Here is a 6,368-nt window from a genome sequence, read left to right as displayed (position 1 = left end):
GCCAGAGGCCCGGAGCCCGGACCTCGGGTGGAGAATCCGGCACGAAGAAGTCCCCAAGTCGACGGCACCAATATTATTCCTTTAAAACGGCGGCGGGGCGGGCGCGGGCGTGTGGACGAACACAGGATAGACGGGACACGCGCAAAGGAAGGACAAGACACGCGGTTCCCACGTGGGTGTGTTTAATGGGGAGAGGGGAACACGATAAGGGCGGGACATGCAGACACACAAGGGTAAAGGGAAAAGGACCAAGGGAGCAAGGGAGCGAAACCTCGTGGAGCGCTCGCTTTTAACTGGGGGCGCAAGGTTATCTGGGAGTAATGGTCTTCACCTGGGCGCGGCCAGCACGCACGCAGGTGATCCAGGAGAAGTCTGGGAGCTGTAGTTTCCAAGGAATAACAGAAAGAAAGGAAGCAAAGGGAGAGGTCTCCATGAGACCTCCTCCACTAAATCCTTACACTGCTTCTTCTGCCCCTATGGACGTAGAGGCGGAAATCCAAGAGATCCGGGACAGGTTAAATAATCTGAGATAATAATAAGAGAAGCAGATTTTTCCTGTTGTGGAAAATATTAATCAGCAGGGACAGAGGGCCAGGCAGCATAACCCCCTGGCCTTTAAGGACATTAAGCAGTTAAAGGAAGCAGTTGTGGACTATGGAGCTCATGCTCCTTTCACTGTAGCTTTGTTGGAATCCTTTGCAGAACTCAACCTTATACCCAATGATTTTATTCAGTTTTGCAGGGCTTGTCTTTCAGGGGGAGACTACTTGTTATGGAGAGGTAAAATGCAGGAAAATTGCAAAAAGACTGCAGACAAAAATGCTGAAGCAGGCTTCCCCCAGAATAACCTTGACAAGTTAACTGGTGAAGGACAATATGCTAGCTTAGAAGCACAGATTGCTTATGATCCTGCAATTTATGCTCAGATAGCTGCAGCAGCCGTTAAGGCTTGGAAAACATTACCTAACAAAGGATCACGAGAATAGCTTTCTAAGATTTTTCAAGGATCTTCAGAACCTTATTCTGAGTTTATTGACCGCCTTATACAGTTGGGAAGTCGCATTTTTGGGGATGTGGATTCAGCTATGCCAGTCGTTAAACATCCTGCCTTCGAAAATGCGAACAAGTTCTGTCAGCAAGTTTTACGTCCCCATAGAGATGGAGGTTTAAATGACTTTATCTGATTATGCAGAGACATTGATGGCACTCATGTAATGGGCCAGGTAATTGTTTCAGCCCTTAAGGAAGGCCAAGGTGGAGCTAGGCCTAGGAATTGTTTTCAATTTGGAAGGTCAGGACACCTCAAAAGGAACTGCCCTGCTGGTATAGGAACAGTTAATCAGCTCAGGAAATAAGCCAGGTGTGCTGGTACAAGCCTTTATTCCCAGCACTTGGGTAACTCTTGAGTTCAAGGCCAGCTTGGTCTACTAAATGAGTTCCTGGAACAGCTAGATTCAAGTTTGCTATAAAAAAAATCTAGACTCAAAAGGCTACAACTTCAGGACAGTAAAGTGAGGTTAAATATGCTTCTTTTCCATTTAAAAATCTTCCTTCTTGGTCAAAAATCTTCAGTTTGTAGGCGTATAAATTCATATCCAAGGTAGATTAATTTCAGTACTATGGTTCTGTAAGAAAGTTTTAAAATCAAAAATTGTAATACATTTAGAGGATTTTAAAATTGTTTAGGCTATCCTAAGTTTTTATGTCTTTCTTATAAAGTTGAGGATTGTTCTTTCGAGTTCTGTAAAAAAAATTTGCTATATCTGTGAATGAGTTCTATGAGAAATGTTGCTATAATTTTTAAATGGACATTTACACTGAATCTGTAGATTACTTTCAGTGAAACTGTCATTTTTGCTGTTTCTTCTGCTTTCCCAAGAAAGTAGGGGATTTTTCAAGATTTAAAGTTTTTATCCTACAAGTTTTTCTGTTTGTACTGCCCGCTCTTGGGTGGTAGTCATATTGTTTCAGCTTGAGGTCCCTTCCTGCTGCCAGGTGTGGCTTCAGGGTGGAATGCTGAGACTCAGGCCTCAGGCCTCTTAATTAAGTTTATTAAGGGCAGGTGTTATCCTCTGACAAATGATAATGGTTAAAAATAAAAAAACATTTCCGCCTTCACAGGCAGAGATGACAGGACCTAAAACTTCTGTCCTGCTTGCTTAAAATTACTCCAAGATATTTTATGATATTCATAGATATTTAAAAAAAATGATGTCTCATTTATCCTAGATGTAAAAGAGGTACATTTGGGTTATTTCCAGATTCTGGCTATGATAGAGTAGTTCTGCTGTAAGCATGGCTGAGCACATGGTCTTTTGGTTAAACAGCTTTGTGTTTGGGCCCAAAAGGAGTATTGCTAAAGTTTTAAGGTAGATATTTGCCTAATTTTAAAAGAATGGACATAATGGGGGATCTCCCAGTGCTGGGGAGACTCTCACTTCGGTCTCAAAATGGCGCGGGCCCCCGCATGGCTCGCAGGAGACAGTCCTTGCTGAGGTAGCACAATTGGCCTTGGCACAGGAGGAGTTCGACCCCGAGTGACCTGGAGAAAGAATTTTTGAGGAAAAGGGGCCACATCCCAGTAATCTAAAAGGGTCATAAGAATTTCAAAATTCCAATGGTGGTCACAGGTGGACAACTCCCTGCCTCTCAGGACCACTCCCAGGGTCATAATCAGCTAGTTCCTAAAACAGTAGGACCTGCAGGGGGGAACTCCCTGTTTCTAGGGATTATTATCAGTCTGGCTTCATCTTCATCTAGTTCCTGGGGCAGGGTCGCTGAAGCAGCTGGTCCTAGATTTTTGATTCTTCTCTTCCTGCTGGGAGAATCTGGATTTATCCAGGTTTTTCAATACTAAAATGGGTTTATCTTTTCCCACTCTATATTTCTTGTTATACAAAAGTTTCTCAATTCAGAAGATCTAATTTATGGTTTTTCCCAATGTTTGTGCCACTGAGGCTGTGTTTGAGATGTGGCAAAGTGTCCAATAGAGACACTGGCTTTGCTAAATTTTGCTCTGAGTTTTCAATTTCTCACAAAATGGGAATATTTTATAATCCTCAAGGACAAGCTATAGTGGAGCGAGCGCATCGTATGCTCAAAGCCTATTTGCGTAAAACAAAAAAGGGGGAATATGGTTCCACCCCCAGAGATCATTTATCTTTTATTTTATATATTTTAAATTTTTTGACTGTTGATGCTCAATCTCATACCACCGCTGACAGGCATTGGCAGCCAGATTCTTCTGGTATGCCTCATGTAAAATGGAAGAATCTATCAGATGGCACCTGGTGTGGTCCAGATCCTGTACTGGTGTGGGGTAGAGGGGCTGTTGGTGTTTTCCCGCAGGATGCTGACAATCCAATATGGGTACCTGAGCGGCTGGTGTGTGCTGTGGATTTTCCTGTCCAGAAGCCTGAGGACAGGACAGAGCCAAGAGATCAAGGAGATTCTGGCTTGTCAACTGAAAAGTTGCGGGGTTTCCTGAGGAGCTGGCTGTGGTGGTCTGAGTGCCAAGGATTGCCAGTCTACCCATCTACCCTTCCCATGATACTGGCAGCCACTGCTGTTGCTGCCACTGCAGCTAATGCTGCTGGATTTTCTTTAGTCAGTCAGTTGCTTCCTGCTAGCACAAAGGATACCTTCTCAGGGCAGGTTGCAAATGCCATAGACATTCAAATTGAGCTAAATTTACAAATGAATATTGCAGTTAATTTTGCTCTTGGTTGTGGTTAAAGACCACTGTTAGATGTTATAGTAATAAGCTTATTGCTGTTATTCACGAACCCTGAGGTGTGCATTTTACGAATTGGCTCCTAAAATTATTTTAGTTAGCTATACCAGGGTTCCTTTCACCAGCGCTGAGACCTTACTTAAAGGGCTCCAATTTTGGGCAGAATTATTAAGGATTGAGCAGGCACAGTCCCCTTAAGGGATGCTTACGTGTGCTGGAGCATCATCTTCATGGTTATGATTCCAGAGCCAAAGGCTACCTCAGGTCAATGCTGTCACATGGCAAGTCCTCTTAGCTATTGCCCCAGAGAATCTTTCAGCACAAATCTGGCTGAACTTAGTGATGGATGACTAGTGAGCCAATGACAGGAAAGGCTTTTGGGGGGCTGCCTCAACCTAAGACAGGAAATGTGTTTTTGACCTGGATGCTTTCCCATGACGGGTAAGGGGTATTGCCTGATGTCCAATGCCACCCAAGACAGGCCTAGTCATAATTTATATTAAAGGGGGACCTGTAGGGCCCTGGTCTGCCCTTATTCCTGGGGCGCATCTCAAGGACAATTTCTGGTCCACATGACCAAGCATTCAGCCCTTATTCCTAGGGTGCATACAGTTTCTAGTCAGATGACTAGCCTTCTGCCCCACCTGGTTAAGTTCCTGTATTTCCCCCCTGCCCCACCTGGTGATTAGCTGCAGGGCATTCATTCCATTGTTGATATGGTAATTTCCCATCTGCCTGGGGGGGGGGGGGTCCTAGTGCTGCAGTTAGGTAGATAAGGACCTTCCCAAGTCTGAATAAACGGCATTCACTTGATCTCCTATGGAATGACCCTGGTCTCTTTGTGTCTTGTGTTTAATCTCCAGGCCTTGCCTGACTCGCATTCAGTACAGTGGCACACAGAGCTGTACTGAGGGTGTAACACCAAAACCGGGTGTTACATGGGGAGGTGATATGGGATTCCCCTTTGTATGCTGTGAATACCACTAGCTTATAAAGGATTGTCTTGGGCTGGCACAGGACAGAATAGAGGTAGGTGGGGAAAACTGAACTGAAAACTGGGAGAAAGAAGGTGGAGTCAGGGAGAAGCTATGTAGTCCCACTGGAGATAGATGCCAGAACTTTTCCCAGTAAGTCACAGCCTCATGGTGATACACAGACTAATGGAGATGGGTTAAATTAAGATATGAGTTAGCTAGAAATACGCTTAAACTATTGGTCAGACAGTATTCCAATATGGTTTCTGTGTAATTATTTTGGGGCTGAACAACCCAGAACAAACAAGCAGTTTCCCTACAACACTCCTTCAATGAGCCACTTTACCCAGTGAAGCCCACCCCTCTAAATATTCTACAGCCTTCTTTTTTTAAATTGATTTTATTGAGCTATACATTTTTCTCTGCTTCCTGCCCTTCTTCTCCCCTCCCCTTCAGCTCTCTCCCATGGTCCCCGTGCTCCCAATTTACTCAGGAAATCTTGTCTTTTTCTACTTCTCATGTAGATTAGATCCATGTATATCTCTCTTGGAGTCCTCATTGTTTTCTAGGTTCTCTGGAATTGTGATTTGTAGGCTGGTGTTATTCTTAAAAAAAAAAGATCCCCGGGCAGGCTGGTGGAGCCTGCCATGAGAAAAGTGGCTACAGCTTCCCACCAGCGGGAGGGCATGCGCCGCACGGGCGGTGGCGGCAGGTAACAGACACGTAAACACAGGAAATAGCCATAAGTATTTATTAAGGAAGAGGGAGAAAGAAAGAGAAAAGAGATAAAAGGAGAGAAGAGATAAAAGGAGAGAGGAGAGATAAAAGAAGAGAGAGACAGAGGAAACGCGTGTGCACGCCAAGGAAGCAGAAAGAGGAAGGGTCCCAAGATGGCAATGGGCAGGTCAGAGGTAATGGGAGTGGGCCTGGCTAGGGCAGGGACCGAAAGAATAACATTCCCACATCTTGCTTTTGATAAAAAGCAAATTAGACACTTCAGTTTGAAGGAATTGGGGCAGCAAATTCTCAAGACTGCTTCTGGCTGATTGTGGGCGTCGTCTTTGGTGGGGGGTGCGAGAGAAGGCTGGGGTGCTGGTCACATCCTGGCATAGCTGGTCTCTTTGCTTCTGACCGGTGTCTGTGGCATGGGAATGTCTGGTGTTCCTAAGGTATTGGCAGAACAAAGAACAGAGTTAAATTAAGGAAAAAAATTTAGGACCAGGAAATTGAGGGGGTATCTGACCTGTTTAAGATGGATTTCTTAAATCGGCTCCCTGGAACTCACGAGAACTCCTTGGGTTTGTGAAAACAGAAGTTTTAGACATATAATGACTGTAGCATAAGAGATAAATTTGGTTTGAAATTTGTTTGGTGAGGTCACCTTGCAAAACCTCAACCTGGCGAAACCTCTCAGCTGTCAAACTGTCAGAGATCTTTGAGAAGGATAAGATTTTACTTGAGTTACTGATTAAAAAATGACAGAGAACTTACTTGGTTGACACCCAGACCTACTCTTTTTTGGGTCGTCCGTGGTTGCGGAAGGTTGCACTTGAGCTTTGCTGTTTAGCGCAGGGCCTGCCAGGCTCCAGAAGATCCTGTGGGCTAAGAAATCTGTAGGAAGACAGGTCTACCTTGACCTGAGCAGCTAGGCTGTCGATTCC

The sequence above is a fragment of the Alexandromys fortis genome, unplaced genomic scaffold, assembly GCF_014885135.2.
Source record: "Alexandromys fortis isolate MF-2015 unplaced genomic scaffold, M_Fortis_MF-2015_v1.1 scaffold_355, whole genome shotgun sequence".
Classification (NCBI taxonomy): domain Eukaryota; kingdom Metazoa; phylum Chordata; class Mammalia; order Rodentia; family Cricetidae; genus Alexandromys; species Alexandromys fortis.
Note: the sequence above shows the minus strand (reverse complement) of the source record.